At 39.8% G+C, this 16,038-nt stretch overlaps 1 long non-coding RNA gene across 3 annotated transcripts in view; it reads right to left on the bottom strand.

Annotated features, from left to right (window-relative positions):
• Positions 1-16,038, bottom strand: part of LOC120616235 (uncharacterized) — a 240,076-nt gene that overhangs the window by 31,461 nt on the left and 192,577 nt on the right. The window contains exon 4 of one of the 3 annotated variants that reach the window (XR_005656538.1): positions 3,489-3,820. The exons of the other annotated variants lie outside the window; for them this stretch is intronic. This is a non-coding gene — a long non-coding RNA (uncharacterized LOC120616235). Of the gene's footprint in view, positions 1-3,488; positions 3,821-16,038 lie in introns of those variants that run through there. 3 annotated transcript variants of the gene reach the window in all.

Raw genomic sequence — 16,038 nt, 5'->3', positions numbered from 1 at the left:
GAGAGATCTCCCAGGTAGCCTGCCATGTGATAACAAAGCTTGCTGCAGAACAACGTGTACCTTACATTACCTTCTGCAAAAGAAAGATGACAAAAAGGTCCGTGTGAAACAACAGTTTACAACCAGGGGGCGGAGGACGGGGACCGAGCCCATGGGTTCAAGGTGGGGGCAGACTTTTTCACAGGATACCTCTTATTTATGTACCAAGTGGATTTATTCCCAATTCAAAAAGAAAGTCTGATGAAACATAATTTGATTTTTCTTAACTTATTATCCAGCTCGATATTTTAAAATGTGATTTATTTGTTCAGGGCTCATTTAATCTTTTCCTGCATCTAAGCAGGCCTCATCTGCCAACCCGTACGCGGACTGGAACTGCATCAACATGACTCATTACAGCATCACTTTACGGTGCCCTGGCTGCAACCCCACGAATTAGCTAAGGCTGTGGAACTGCTTCCTGCCTGGATGGCAGGCCACAGGGAAGGTGTGAACATTTTGGCCAGACTTAATCTCAAATCCAGTATCTACCATTTCCTAGCATTACGCCCTTAGGCAAATGACGCACGCTTCTTAGCTTCCGTTTCCTTTCTGCTAACGGACGATAAAACGCCTTCACTAGGAGGTTGCGAAGATTAACGGAGTCGGTGTATGTGAAACACCTGTCCAGGCACAAAACACATATTAGTTGCCTTTTTATTTTTCCTTTTCCCCCCACATGACTTGCTAAATTTATCAAGTGACATTCTAAATTAACTGACTTGAATCAAATAACTGTCCCTTATTCATTCGTTAATAACTTTTGTACACACTGATGATCAGATTAAGTGCGAATAGTTCTAACTCTTTAGTCTGAAGGGGACTAAAGTTTTGCCATCCTAAAACTGCCTTTCGGGATATTGGTTTTAAGCTGGTTATTGAGAAATAAGACTCAGAAAGGACGTTTGACCCTCCGCCGTGGCTGCCTTAGAGATTTAGATGGGAAGACCTGCTCCGGGAAGGGACCTGAGCTTACGCACCCCAGGCTCACTAGGATTAGGTACGGCAGGTGAGACGGCTCCAAGCAGGGGCCTGCTGGTTGGATCTCCCTCTGTGTCCCATTGTTTCTGGGTTGTCTCATGAAAATCTACCTGCCACGTGTGTTCCCTTCTTCCTCAACTACTTGTAAATCTCCTTTCTCCTTGGAAATCTCAGGTCCCTGCCCTCCTTGTCCAAAATCACATATGTACTCAATTTTACCTCATTGTCTTTGGAATTTTCATGCTTATGTGAAGTCCCCATGTACACGTATTAAAATTTGAGTTTCACCTGTTAATCTGCTATATGTTGTTTGAATTACTAGCCCAAGTGAGATCTTAGAACGTGGGAGGAAAAGTTTTTATTTTTATTTTTTTGCTTTTTCTGGTATTGTGACAGACTCTAGACACTGCCTACGTACATTTAATCTTATGTAAATGGTGCTGTATTCCTTCATTACGAACTGACTGATTGATGGTTTACAAAAATCTTGGGATGAATTAATTCCATCAAAACAGCTAAATGAATTTTTGTGTGCAAATGAGTTTTTTTTCCGATTAAGGAAGATCAACTGTAGTATATACAGTTAAACACTTTGATTTAGTGACTAGAGATAGCACAAAATTTTACACGTGATGAATGCCATGTTAGTAATGAAGCAAAAACATAAAAAAAGATAAGAAACAGAAGCAGATTTAAAGCCAAATTAGCATTAGCAATAAGGCTTCTCTTCAAAGTTTAATAACTATTCTGAAATATTCTATTTAGAAAAATGAAACTGCAGGTTAGGTCCTCCGGTGTGAACCTGTGATTTGTCTGGGATGTCCCCTGAAGAGATGCTGAGACTGTGGGAGCTAGTGGTGACGCTTATACCTGAAAGCCAAGATCTACAGATGGGACATAGGCACACACTTCTTCAAAGTGATAGCATCTGGTCCCCCACATAAGTTTCTGAAGAAGTCTTCTGAAATTTCATGTCATAAGCAAAAGTTATCTCTGAGAACAATCTATAATGACAGTATTGCAAGATTTGTAGTTGTGTTTGATTTATCGCAGTATTAAAATGTGAAAAAGAGCCAAAGGACAACAAAAATTGTAATATAGGCCAAACGACAAAACGAGCTTTCTGTTATTCTCCTCACCTTGCCTTTATTAGATGCGGGCACACCAAGTTCTGAGAAGAAAAGGCATCTTTAGAACTACATTGACCCATAATAATATCACAAATGGCCCCTGTCATTGTCCCTATATAGAAAAGGAAAATGTTCAGGGCTATTATTTTCAATTTTATTTTATTTGTAGTAAAAGCTTTATTTTTTTTTTCATGAGAAGAGTCTCTCCTTGATGCTCTCAGTAGCCTTTTTACAGAGGCCGTGAGCCTGCACTGAAGGCGAATTCGTCAAATCAAATTATAGACGGAAGGTCGAGGAAAAGAAGAACATTGTCAGGGGGATTTTGCGGGGCACGGTATTGAAAGCATAACCTGCATTTGTATTTTCTTTCAATCCAACAGCAAAAACTTCCATAGACCTTCCTAGATTAAAGTATCGACTCTTTGGAATTACTGGGAAGAAAATTAAACAGTATCTATCAGTTTTCTACAACAAGGAATTGAGAATTTTTCTGTTTTCTTGTTCATCTTAAGTTTTAATGTTTTTCTCAATAAAAGGAGACTTCTTTTAAGACAGAATTAGTTCTACTGGGGATCCGAGGATGGGGCCAGCAGGAGACGACACCCTTGCTGCTCCCAAGTCTGTGGGGAGTTAACCCCATGATGGCGAGAGAGGACCGAGCCATCTGGTTTTACAGCTCATTACCCTTTCGCTCTCAGGAGCAGCAAGTTCATTCGGAAGGAGTTGCCTTTCGCTTGCTGTGCAGTTTAGAACAGACACTAACAATGGGATTGAGCTCATGCTGCTGCCTGCAGGCTTCCCTCGCAGGGTGCCCGCAATGTGAAGGGCAGTTACATCAGATCAGGAGCCGGGGACTGAGAACAGCAGGCAGGACACAGTGGTGTAAAGCGGTGCATTGTATACAATTACTTTGCATTTAATTCTTATAACATTTTATGAAATCAGTTTTACTACCCACATTTCATGAACTAAGGAAATGGTTTTAGAGGGGTTGAGTAAATTGTTCACTGTCACCAAAGCAAGTAAAAAGACAGACCTAAGAATCTGTATTGTCTATTAAATATTAAGTGGAAGGAAAAGCTGAAGAAATAGGTGGCAATTTAGGATTTATGGACAAGAGTCAAGCAACCTAAGATTGTACAATGTGGAAAATAACAGGTGAAGGGTGACTCAATATTACCTCCAAATTTATAAAATCTACAAGGGAAATTTTAAGTAGTTATTCTATACCTTACGATAGAAGAAAAAAATGAGCACAACTTACATTAAAAATAATGTTTAGTATTAATGAATGATTTTTGTATTAGGAAGAATTTAGAGGTGACAATCCTTAGAAAACCTAAAAGATAAAAAAAAAAAAAAACTTACACGATTTTAACGGAAAAGATCTGTCTGTATGGAGGATTTTGGAAATAAACTCTCTCTTAACTGTGACCTCTTATTATTGTCTCTTACTTATGAGACGGGAAAAGGTGACCAAACCCGAAGGCACATCAGTGGAAGCGAAGGGGAGGCCAGATGATTGCGCGAGTTTCTTCTTGTTTTCTGAAATTTGGGTGCGGAGATCTTGAGTCACCAGGAAAGCCTCCAGGAACTTTCCAGCACGTTTCGGGAAGGGAGAATCTGCCTCGTCAACATGGCTTTGAGTGTGTAGGGAGAGGGACAGTTACCTTTGAAAATAGGAAAGAACTAAGATGAAAATATGCTAAGCTATTAAATATAAACTGATTTTGAACGGGATCTTGATCCAAACTCAATGCCCTTACCAATATCAACAAGACAAAGCAAAACAAACAAACAAAACATCTACTAAAAAACCACACGAATGCACAACTGAATGTCTTTTCTTTCATTAACACTACAACAAGAACATGTGTCCCACCTTTCACAGAGATCTATCAATAAGCAAGGGCAAATAAGTTGTTCTTAGCTGCCCTTCAGTGAAACTTGAGGATGATGGCATTGCGCTGACTAGAGAAGAATTCTGCGACGCCCGAAATTAAATTACGTTTGGCAGGGACTGAGAGAAAGAGACAAGAGGAGTCGACCAGTTGATAGTTTTGGGCCAACGAACAAAAGACAGCTCACATTCCTAAATTATGCTGGCGCTTTGAAGCAACTTCTGTAGGAACACGAGAGGCCACCCCATCCTGCATGAGCAGGAACCTTCGGGACGGTTGCCTGTCACCAATCCAAGTCGTAAATATTTCTTCCTTACAAATGGAGCTTCCTAGCTTCACCTTTTCCCACCGTCCTTATCTGAAGCCATTGTAAATTCTTCCAGAACAAGTCACATTTTTCTTCCCGATAATGTCTAGAAGTGGCTGTCAATGCCAGGACAGTCGACGCATTTGTCTTTTCCATCTGGCCCTACTGCTGGTGGTTTAGACTTCACACCCCAGGACCTGGACGTTTTCTGGCTAGCATTTGGCTCAATAAACCCTTTCTTCCAGAAAAGCTTTTGCTGTAAAAGTTTCTGTTTAACAGTGCTTTCTACTGGCATGAAACATAAATTCCATGTACTAAGAATTCAAATGCTAAATTGGAAAAGCTTTTACACTTACATGTATTCTTTATTCCTGGCAAAATTCTCTTTAGCACCAATGTAGAAACACTTAAAACGACAACAAAAACTTCGTTTCTTAGGTTTCTATAGGGACTATTCTCTTGGAGGTTTAATTTCTGGAGAAATGTTTTTTAAACGGCATGTGAGGTATTAGAAAGGGCACTCAATTTCCAGGCGGCCTGAAAAGGCATCTGTGCTCTGCTGTCTTCTGTTCCACATCACTTTCTGAACCACTGTTCTATCATCTATAAATTCAAAATCATCCCTGTTCTTCCAACTCTTCATAGAATTATATAAAAATACTTTACAAAGCTTTAAGTGAGAGATAGATCTAGATTTTAAATACTAGTGATTGTTAATACTGAAGACTCAATTTAAATTTTTTTCTAAACATTAATAAAATTAACATGTTCAGAATCAAATTTGCATAGTTGTAAATTCCAGTATATTCCCAGTAACCAGGTGATATGAAATTTCAAATATTTACAAAGAGAAAACAAGCAGGCTGCAAAGAAGAGAGAACATTTAAAAGCCATATTCGAATAGCAACAGAGAAATTAATTTCATGATAGCAGCTGATGATCTGTTTGCATTTTGTTCAGTTAGCCTCCCTGTGACCCTGGACCGTGGCCGCATTGCTTTGCGTTTCCCATTCCGTAATAGTCTTTTCTGGCATTTTGGATGACTACACGACCACTGGGATCCCAACAGTTCACCTGTCACTTCTACCCTCTCTTCCAGCTTAAGCTTGAGGTCCACACCTACTCTTCGCACCGCGCCAGTCACCAACGGTTTCAAAATCTTCCCTAATTTTGGTAAGACTAGAGAAGGCACACGTTCCCTGAAGAAGTTCAGTCAAAATTAAAGAACAATCAGGATCTTTAAACACATGCATCTTTCTCTTTTACTATGAAACAGTATATTTTGATTCTCAACTGGCACAGGATTCAAGAACATACTCCCCCAAAAGGAGGTCTCAACGACCTTTCCAACTCGTGAGTAAAAGGGTAGAGAAAAGTTGAATATCTGGAATTACATAGGTTTGTTTTTAATCCCCCAAATAAGCTTTCTCACATTGGTAAGTTTCTTTTTATAGTGACTACATCGCAGGCAACACAGAGGGAAAAAGCACAGTAAAGGAAGACATGCATTTTGCCCAGGGTGCTTTATTTGATCTACATGAAGCCTGGGCTCCAAGCAAGTGTAACCTTGGAGATCAGATTGCAGCTGCTAGCAGATCAGCCGGTTCTGGGAATGCGCTCGGGGGAGGCCTGCGACGGCTGCTCAGGCCCCTTGCATTTTGTCAGTGGTCACTGAGCAAGCAGAACATTTAGAATTCTCACGGAAATCTGCCTGAAACACGCATGAACATATTGGGGTGTAATGATGAGGTCCTGATGAGAGGTGTTGCCCTGCATTTGGGAGTCTGTTTTGGATTACCCTTAATGGGAGCAAAGAACACAAAATTTTCTGAGCATGTAAATATTGCATTTGTCACAGAATATGCGAACGATCTATCTCCTTACATCAGAACGATGGCATGGACGAGGCAGTGAGTGTGGAGCCCTGTGAAACAAACTGCTAAAAGTCTCTGGTTGTGAGGCGGGACGGGGTGCATGCCCCCGAGTGGGGACTCGAGTCCTACATCGAGACAGGGAGCGTCCTTGACTGTGAGCAGAAAGGAATTCAAGCTCACACCAGAGTTAGAGACAAAAGGAGAGTTATTAGAGAAGGAACAACACTCCACAGAGTGTGGTCTCCTCTCAGAAGCAGAGAATGAGAAAGACTGAGACAGACCCCGAGTGCTCGGGAAATGCAGCTTATATGTCATTCTGAGTTTCTATGAATTACAGTTTAAAGACTTTGATTACCTGTTTTCCTTTGATGACATGGGCATGCAGCATGAGAGGCATGCTACAATCTCAGCCTTTGTTCTATAGGTTCCCGGTAGGGAATGAATGGTTAGATTTATTTTGTGTAGGATACAACTTAAAGACTCTGTTTTCCTATTTGCATTTCATGGTATGGGCAAATATCATGCAGAAATCTTCCGAGCAGAAATCTTCCTTTGCTCTGTAGGTTTCCTATGGTCCAGCAGCAGCACATTGCAGCCTCTGAATATAACTCATTGATCTGTATAGTTTTCATGCCTCTTCCCTATATCAGTTGTAGACTCATCACAAACTTCACATTCAAGTTTACTTTTATATATGACTTGTTTATAGAACTGTGCTGTACTCTGCCCTATCACTCACAGAAATGCATTCATTGTAAAATTAATAATGAAACCAAAACGGCTCCTGTGCCCACGATCCCTCTCTATCCTATAGCCCTGAAACCATCACATTAAGAATGTTCTTTGATCTTTACTTTTAATGCCCCCGGCTGATCTGAATATAAGTCCTCTTTGATCAGAGGCCAAATTCAGACCAAGTCTGAGGGGCCTGGAAGAAGGTGGGAGACAGGCTCACTCACAGTAATCCTGAATTAACTTTCTCTTTGGCTGAGAGGACAAGGTGACCTACACAGACCCTTCATCAGAAAACGTGAGTACAGACAGGTAAAGACTTCTAAACTGAATGAGAAAGGGCCAATTTTAGCTACAAATATCTTCTAAAAGGAAAAATCGTTAAGCCTTGAAACCTGTTTGTAAACCGGCTTCCTAGGAGATGTTTTCACAGGACGACGAGGGTAGATTTGCTTCAGATGGTGTCAGTCAAGCCCTGCGGAAAGGTCACGCTAAGCAGACGAAGAGAAGCTGAGGCCTGACCGATGGAGGATCTCATAAAAGAAAGGTGATCCTATGACCATTTTGAGATTTGCAAGTAACAGAAATCCAAGTTATATCTGGCAAAGAAGGGACTTTATTGAAGGGAGCGTACAGTTTAGCCGAAGGGGTGACTGAACCAAGGAACCTGACACCCTCCCCACCGTCTCTCTTCTGTTTGCAGTCAGCTTCTTCCAGAGGTCGGGGTCTTCAAATCTCATAAAACTGCCACTATGGGGGGACTTCCTGTCTTCCTAGGGGGGACTTCATACTGGTCCATCCTTGGATAAATCAACTTTGACAGGAAAGGGAGAGTACTAGCATTGTCAGCAGCCACTGGGAATTCAAGGTGAAGTGGAGAGAAAAATAGCTTTGAAAATAAAAGGGGGACAGTTCCCAGAGAAAAGACTAGTTACTGTGCAGAAATCAGACTGAAGGTAGATAACGCACCTAGAATGAGAAAATAAATGATCAGTCCTACTCAAACTGAGAACCTAGGCAAGAGGGACTGAGAACAAGGAAGCGAATACAAAGATCAGAATGCGGGAAAAAAGTTGGGACTAATTTTTCTGATAAAGAATCAGTCAGTATCCTGTTCTAGCGACCATAATACGAGCCTAGGAAACTATCAAGCTAGTGAGGGAAAGAGCAACTGAGTGTTCTTCAGAAATAAATTAAGTAGGGCCAGTGAATGATTTGGGCTTCGAAATGTAGGTGACTCAGGACTTCCCTGAGATCCCCAGTGGTCTTCAGGAGACAGCAACCTCAGGGCCCGTGGGGCCCCTCTTGGTCCCCAAAGTACTCGAGCCTGTGGTGTAGCTACCCACCTGCTTCTGCATCTCTGTGGCCACCCCCGGCTGAGGGTGCCTGAACTTCCTCAGCAAACAAAACCCAGGTCAGGCTGTATCTTCAGCAAATTCAACTGAATGACCCACGCTCCATTCTTTCCCTTTTCTCTTATTAACTGGTTAGATCTGAAGACAAGTTAGAAGGCAGAGCAAAACAAAATTTGCCGAGAACTATTTCACATATTCCTTCCACTCTGATATTGAACTTTTCTAACCCTGTTTTTTAAAATAATTTCTTTTGCCTTTTGTTTAGAAAGTGTAGTGAATATATGAGGCTGATACACATTTATTTCTTGGCAAATTACTTGAGGTATTTCTCGAAAGATGACATACAGAGGGCCAACAAGCTTCTAAAAAAGATGCTCAACATCACTAATCATGAAGGACATGCCAAACTACAGTGAGGTATCACCTCGCACCTATCAGAATAGCAAGTATCAAAACAAGACAAAAAACAAAAACAAAAACAACAGGAAACAAGTGTTGTCCAGGATACAGAGAAATAGGAATCCGTGTGCATTATCGGTGAGGATGTAAAATGGTACAGTCACTATGGAAAAAAGCATGGCAGTTCTTTAAATAATTAAAAAATAAGATCGCCATATGATTCAGCAATTCTACTTCTGGGTATGTATCCAAAAGAAATAAAAGCAGAATCTTGAAGAGAGAGTCACACACGCATGTTCATAGCAGCACTATTCACAATAGCCAAGAGGTGGAAAACCCCAAGTGTCCATCGGTGGATGAATGCATAAACAAAATATGGTGTATACATGCAACGGAATATTATTTAGCCCTAAAAAATAAGGAAATTCTTACCTATGCACAACATGGGGATGAACCTTGAGGACACTATGATAAGCGAAATAAGCCTTCCACAAAAGACAGATACTGCATGATTCCACTTATATGAGGTGTCTAGAGTAGTCAGATGCGTAAACAGAAAACAGAATGGTGGCTGCCAGGGGCCGGGTGGGAGAGGAAACAGAGAAACCAGAGTTGCCGTTTAATGGGTGTAGGGCTTAGGTTTTGCAGGATAAAAGTTTGGAGATTGGTTGGTACACTATGTTCATAACGTAGTTCACAACTATGTGCTCACACTTAACACTACTGAACTGTACACCCAGAAAGGGGTAAGATGGTAAATTTTATGTTGTATGTTTTTTACCACAATAAATATGTAAGTTATGATTAGAATTCATTGATGTAAAAATATTTGGCTTATTTGTGTATGTAAGAATGTCTCTTTATTTGATTTAATATAAACAGGCTTTATTTCTTGTCATTTATATCTTTTATATTGTATAATGTTTAATTTTATTAATTATATTTGGGCAATTGCTGCTATTTTTATAATTACTGTATTTAAAAAATATATAAGATATTTACAAACACTACTGATTCTAAAGTTGAATTTTTCTTCTGTAATTCAGGTTTTAGGAAATGAAGAATAATGCATTTTAAAGAGTATTTAACTAAATCACAATTAATTATGTTCCTAGATACATCAACTAAGCTCAGCCTTACAACTAGAGAGCTAATTATACTGAAAATGCCATTTCACCATATCCCTAGGCTTGTTCGGTTATTGCTGGACTCTCGTTTAGACATACAAGTATTTATTTGCTGCTAGGCAACACCTAATAACAAATTTTAAGTACACGCAAGGATAATTATAAACCTATGAAGACATGCAAAAAAAAATAGTTTTGTGTGAGAAAGATGATTATCTGCCTGAATTTCTGAATATTGTCTTTGATATTTATGTCTCTGTTACAACTAGGCAATAGAGCCTGAACACAAATCTAGACTGCTAAAGACACCGGGTTTTGAAAAGGTGAGGTTATGGTTAAGCTTTCACCTAATCGTGGTGTACAGGTTGCCTGGGCTCAGCGGGCAGTTCCCTCAGACATCTGAAGGTTTGATGCGTAGAGATCCGAGATGGTTTCCATGCTCACATGTCTGCAACCTCAGTCCTCCTTGGCCTCTTGGTTTCTACTCATGATGTTTTATCCTCCTCAGCCCTTCCAGGCGGCTGGGACTATCACAGAATAGCCTCACTTCTCGTGACAGCTGTCTTCCAAAAGGCAAGAAACAGAAGCTGCCATGCCAGTTAAAGGCTGCTGCCCCCACAAGAGTAACGGCATCACTTCTATGAGTCGAAACAGTCCCAAGATCGAAGTGGTGCCGAAATACGCTCTACTGCTCGATGGCTATATGGAGAAGTCACAAACCAGGAAAGTGTATAGTGTTACAGTCATCTTTGGAATGCCACAAATTTAAAGTTGAGATATTAGCCACATAAACTTTAAAGAGTAGCATATAGAAGCATGCTGCTTGGAGAGAAAGAAAATGACAAAAGATGGGAGGAAGCTCTGATGAAAATGTGAGGGCATTTTACCATTTGCTTATTACAGAACAGGAAGTCAGAACAAAAAGAGTCGAGAATAAGTAAGGAATAATAAAAATGTCTTTGAGAAAGACCTGAATATAAAAGTAGGAAATAAGGGATAAAAAAACAAAACAAAACAGGATTCTTGAGTGACAGCACTTGAGGCCACAGAAATTCAATGAGGCTTCAAGTAACTCTCTGCATTTTCATAATTACCAGAGAAAAGCAAAATCATCTACTTCCAGAGTAAAGAAGTTGTATGGGGCTTCCTGGAGATGCCTGAAGCCCCGCCTACTCTGAGGACTTAATGTTCTTCATCTTCACCAGGAAAAAATGAGGCAAAGGTTTCTTTTGCATTTGTTTCCCACAAAATATCTTGAGTCCTCCTGTCCCTCCAGACGTTCCTCAGAAGAACACGGAAATCGACGCCCACTACATTTGCTCACTTCTGGATCGCCCTCCCAGCCTTTTCCCCTCCCGTCTTTCGGAGTTACTTTACATCCGGGGCAAGGGACGAGGAGACAGAAGGGACAGAAGCAGTAACTTTCCACTTCAGTCATCTAATACCTTTGGGCCTTGAGTTGCCTTGTTGGCTAGATTTTGTACATAAAAACATAGGCTTTTGATCTCAACAGGCTGTTCTTTGATTCTGTCTGCACATTTTCCAAGGAGTCAACAAATGCCACATCGTTTTGTGACTCTAACACCAAAGGGTCACAGAGTAGCATAGAAATAAGGGATGTACATTAATACTTCACAATATTATTCCCCCACAACAGTGAATGCCCCGACCCAGCAGAGACACAACTTTATGCTTTAATATAATAAATAGGACAGGAAAAATAGTAGTTTGAATCATATGAAATTGCTACCAGTTGACTATTTTGATAATAGCAGAGAGATATTTCAGCACAGAAGCATGGTATCTAGTGTACTTTTTTAGGGCCTGGTTCACGTACCATCTGCTTCCGAATCACAAGTGTATGTGCAGTGAGGGTACCAGTCATTGCAGTGGTGCTACTGCACGCTCCTCCAGGCTCTCTAACCAGAAGTGCTAGAGGCCAGCTCTATAAATCTGTATTTATAACGTTCATTCCAGCTGACTGTTTCTTCCGCACACATGCCAGCCCCTCGTTGGAGTTTTTATTTTTGGATGGTGCAGATGAACCTCAATCGACCCGAGTGGCAGCAGATGAGATAACAGATCTTTCTCGAGGAGCTGTCCTTCTGTCTCATTGGCCTCAGCCACGGTGGGCTTACATCACTCTAGCATAAAAACTTTAACTAAAAACTTAATCTATATTTTTATTTCATTGCTTGATGGATGACTCATTTCACTTGCAAACAAGGGAAAACTATTCTTCCCTAGTAAAGCATATTTTACACCAAAGAAATTCACAGCAGAGTCAAGTAAAGAGAAACTCAGACTGTTTCCTTAACCATTGTTTGTTTAAACAAGTAAGAATTCTGTTTACATTTAGCAAAAAGAGAAAAAGGAAAAGAAAAACTGGAAAATGTAAGTTGTATTTATGTAAAATAATATTAAGATTAGAATGTCTGTCCCTAAAGCTGAAATTAGTTATGCGGCATAAATTGAAAGATATAAAAGGATTGATAAAAGGATTGGAGTTCATATTAAAAATGTCATCTGACAAATTAGACTTTTAAGAAATAGATTGCCAACTCGACTTTTAATAAAAATTTTTAAATATAGAAAAATAACTAGTGGAAAATTTCATATAGTTTACTAAGTAGAAACTGTAGGTTGGGGGCCATATTTGAATTTAATTATGAGCAAGAGCGAAAATCAACACATCGTCTAGAACTGCAAAACAAGGTGCTATGTAAGCTGGTCACATGTCAGCGAACAAACCAAATATGAAGAAATTGGAACTTACAATTAAAATAATGCTGGCAAAAGAAAACTCTTTTTTTTCATGGATTGGTTATCTAACCACTGACTTTAACGTAGTATGTGGCCTCAAAAGAAAGAAGTTTACCAAGTTCGTGGGCCATTTTAAGCATTTTGGTTCCAGTACAGTTGATCCTGATTAACTTTAACCCATCTAACTGGAACCTTTAATTAACTTATTTTTTCCCTCAAAAAGTTGGAAAAAAAAATGAGGTAGCACATAAAAATAAGCTTATATCGAAGTTTTACTTTGAAAACTTCCACTAAAACTTTCTAGGCCCTACTTTGATGTCAATACCTATTCAGAAAAAAATTTTCCAATCCACTATTCTCTTAATTATGTAATGATTACAGTATATATGCCCTACCCGACTATGCGAAATTCTGAAAAAAGAGTCTATTTTATTTATTATAATCTATTTCTAAGGCAACAAAGTAAACCAAAAAAATTAAGCGGAAATACAAAATAAGTGAATTTGAGGCAGGGAGAGATTAATCAGATGGGGGGAAAAGCACTGTACGGTTGGTTGCAAGGAACACAGTTGCGAAGTGGGACAGAATTCAACACATGGAAATGGTGAGGGAGGAGATGTCATCGTAAGAAGGGAGAAGAGATGAAGACAAACGTGGATATATTAGAACACATGCAGGAAAGGTCTGGAGTGCAGTGCAGTGAGTGATGCTCTAGCTGAAATTTGAGGGCTCAGCTCTGTAAGGTACGTGGGATTCAAGAAATGGAAGGTTTGATTGCTATGAGACCTCATAATCAGATTTACGTTAACAGGAGAATTTACTAAGGTTGCTGAATATAAGATATTACTAGATATTCAGGTAGATAGATCATGAGGTAAATAGATATACAAATCTAGAGTGGGTCCATGAGGGAGGTATATAAACTGGCAAATCTTCATAACATAGATGGCGTTTAAAATCGCCCTGTCAAACATGAAATCACTAAGGAAGTGGGAGTTCTATAAGAGACTCGAGGATTGAACAGGAAGCAGCAGAGGGGAAAATTCACCTGAATATGTTGTGAAAGCCAATGAAGAAAGTACGAAGTATAATCAGTCATGTCAAATATTGGTAATGAGTCAAGGAAGACGTGAGCAGAGAGCCAGACGCTGGACCTCGCGACTAGCAGGCCACTGTGTCCGTGGGGTGGCACGGGGAATAGTCTGAGGGAAACAGGTCTGGAAGGAGGGGAGAAAAAGGAATGAGAGAGAGAGAAAAGGAAACTTTGGAAGGGGTTAAATTATAAGAAGAACGGAGAAACTGAATGGTAAATGAGGGGAACCATAATTGAGGCCTTGATTTTTAACATAGGTAAAATATTTGAACATGGATAGGAATAACCTCCCAAAGAGGGAAAAAATGACAATTCAGGGGAGGAAGAAAAAAATGGAGCTGTGTCCTTGAGTAAGCATAATAGAAGGACACTCTAGATAGAATGATTTAAAATTAGAAAAGGTAACCTTCTCAGAACAAAGCCATATATACAAGGAAAAGCTAATAAGAATCCTGAGAATGTGATTTGTGCATGTGTAGATAAAAGTAGATAAAATAATCTTAAACTTTAAAAGAACAGACACCAAAGATTGGCCTAGAATATTTTGAAAAACAATAACACAGACATGCCTTCCCAGACTTCGAACATACAAGAAAGCTACTATAAACAGATAAATACAATATCCACTTTGTATTAAACAAATGTCTCAGTAGAACAGAAAATCTGGAATTAGAAACAAAGATATATGATAATTCAATGTATGAGACATGTGTCAGTTAAATTCATTGGGAAAGGAGTTATTATTTTATGAGTGCTTACAAAAGTAAATATCCATCTGGATGAAAATAATATTTGCCCTTATCTTACTGTAAACAAAGCCTCTTTGTTTTTAATCTTCTCACACTTCTTATTTCCTAAGCAGGGTTAGAGGGCATCACCTTTTAGACTGATGTGAAACATCATTTTAACTTATTTTCTAAGTTTGGGTCTTTCTGACCTACATTTGTTTTCTACCTTTGACTTTCTCTACATTTACGGATTTTTTTAAATGGCAGCCACCTGTATAATGGCTCTTATCTCGTTGTCTCACCACAGCCTTATTTAAGCAATATAATCTAAATCACATTTTTTTGTCTAAGCTGTGTCATGAAAATACGTATCTGTTTTCTTTTGAGGCAGCTGTGATTAGTACAGAGTGCCCTGGGTTCGGAATGAACGAGGTTTGAATCCCGGTTCCCACCCTCACCATCCGTGTGAATGTGGGGCATTTTCCTAACTTGTTTAGACCTCATTTTATCTCTTGGAAAAGAAAGGTGGTGAAATAGTAACAGCTGTTGAAGAAGTTAACCATGTGAAAATGTCCATTTAGAAATGCTTCTTAAAATGTTTTGTTTTTCATTTCGGACATTGAACTCAAGAGAAAACTTACTGGCTTCATCCGTTTCATGTGATGCTTGTCGCATGGTGTGCACGTGGTGGCTAGAGCCTCTCTGACCCACTCAGGGAGACCGAGACGCATGGCCAGGAGGAAGGAGCTCTTGTGAGGGATGTCAGGGAGAAGGCAAATGCTTCTCCTGTGTCCACGTGAGGTACAGGGTTGTGTACACTCCTACACAGAGTAGCCAGTTCTGGAAAATTAAAGCAGTAGCTCTTATTTTTTCCAGTATGAGACTTCCCTCTTTTTGATAAGCGATGTCAAATGACATGTTCCTTTAATGTCCCGATAGTACAGAGTGATTCTGTCTTAAGGGGAACATGATTTCAGTTATAGAAAAGAACGAGGGAAGTAGTGGTAATCCTGCACACTTATTTGTTCATTCTGCTGGAGTGAAATCACTAACCTAGGCAAAAATGTGTGCATGTGTGAGTGTGCGCGTGCATGCGTGCGTGTGTTTTGGGATGATGAAAAAAGAGAAATCGAGAAGGAAGCATAAGAGTTATTCCTCTTCCAGAATTATGCATAAGAAAGTAACAGAGAAAACAAAAACAATATTGTAACATATCCAGCACGACAGAACACCATGCAGACTGGCCCCGTGTGTTGCTGCAGAGCACACTTTGGGATGTTCCGGGTTTGGGGGACCAGTCAGCAAGCTCTCCCACAGAAAATATACATGGAATGCACCTTTAAGAGGGAGGATAAGATAGATTGAGAGAGACAAAAATAGAGAGCTTTCCCGATAAGAATCTTGGAAAAAGACTGAACGTGTGGGAACCTAAGCAAATTTGCAAGAAAAGATAAGTGATGTGAGAGAAAGAGGAGTCAGAGAGAGAAGAGGAAGGAAGAGTGGGAGAAAAGAAAGAGAGAGAGAGAAGAGAAGAGAAGAGAAAGGAATGTGTGTGTGTGTGCCTGGAGCCTTAGAGAAGACACAGTCACTGGAGGACCCTTCAAGGTTG

The sequence above is a fragment of the Pteropus medius genome, unplaced genomic scaffold (genome assembly GCF_902729225.1).
Source record: "Pteropus medius unplaced genomic scaffold, Ma_sr-lr_union100, whole genome shotgun sequence".
In the NCBI taxonomy this organism is placed as follows: Eukaryota; Metazoa; Chordata; class Mammalia; order Chiroptera; family Pteropodidae; genus Pteropus; species Pteropus medius.
The sequence above is the reverse complement of the archived record's forward strand: the minus strand, read 5'-3'. Positions and strand labels throughout refer to the sequence as shown.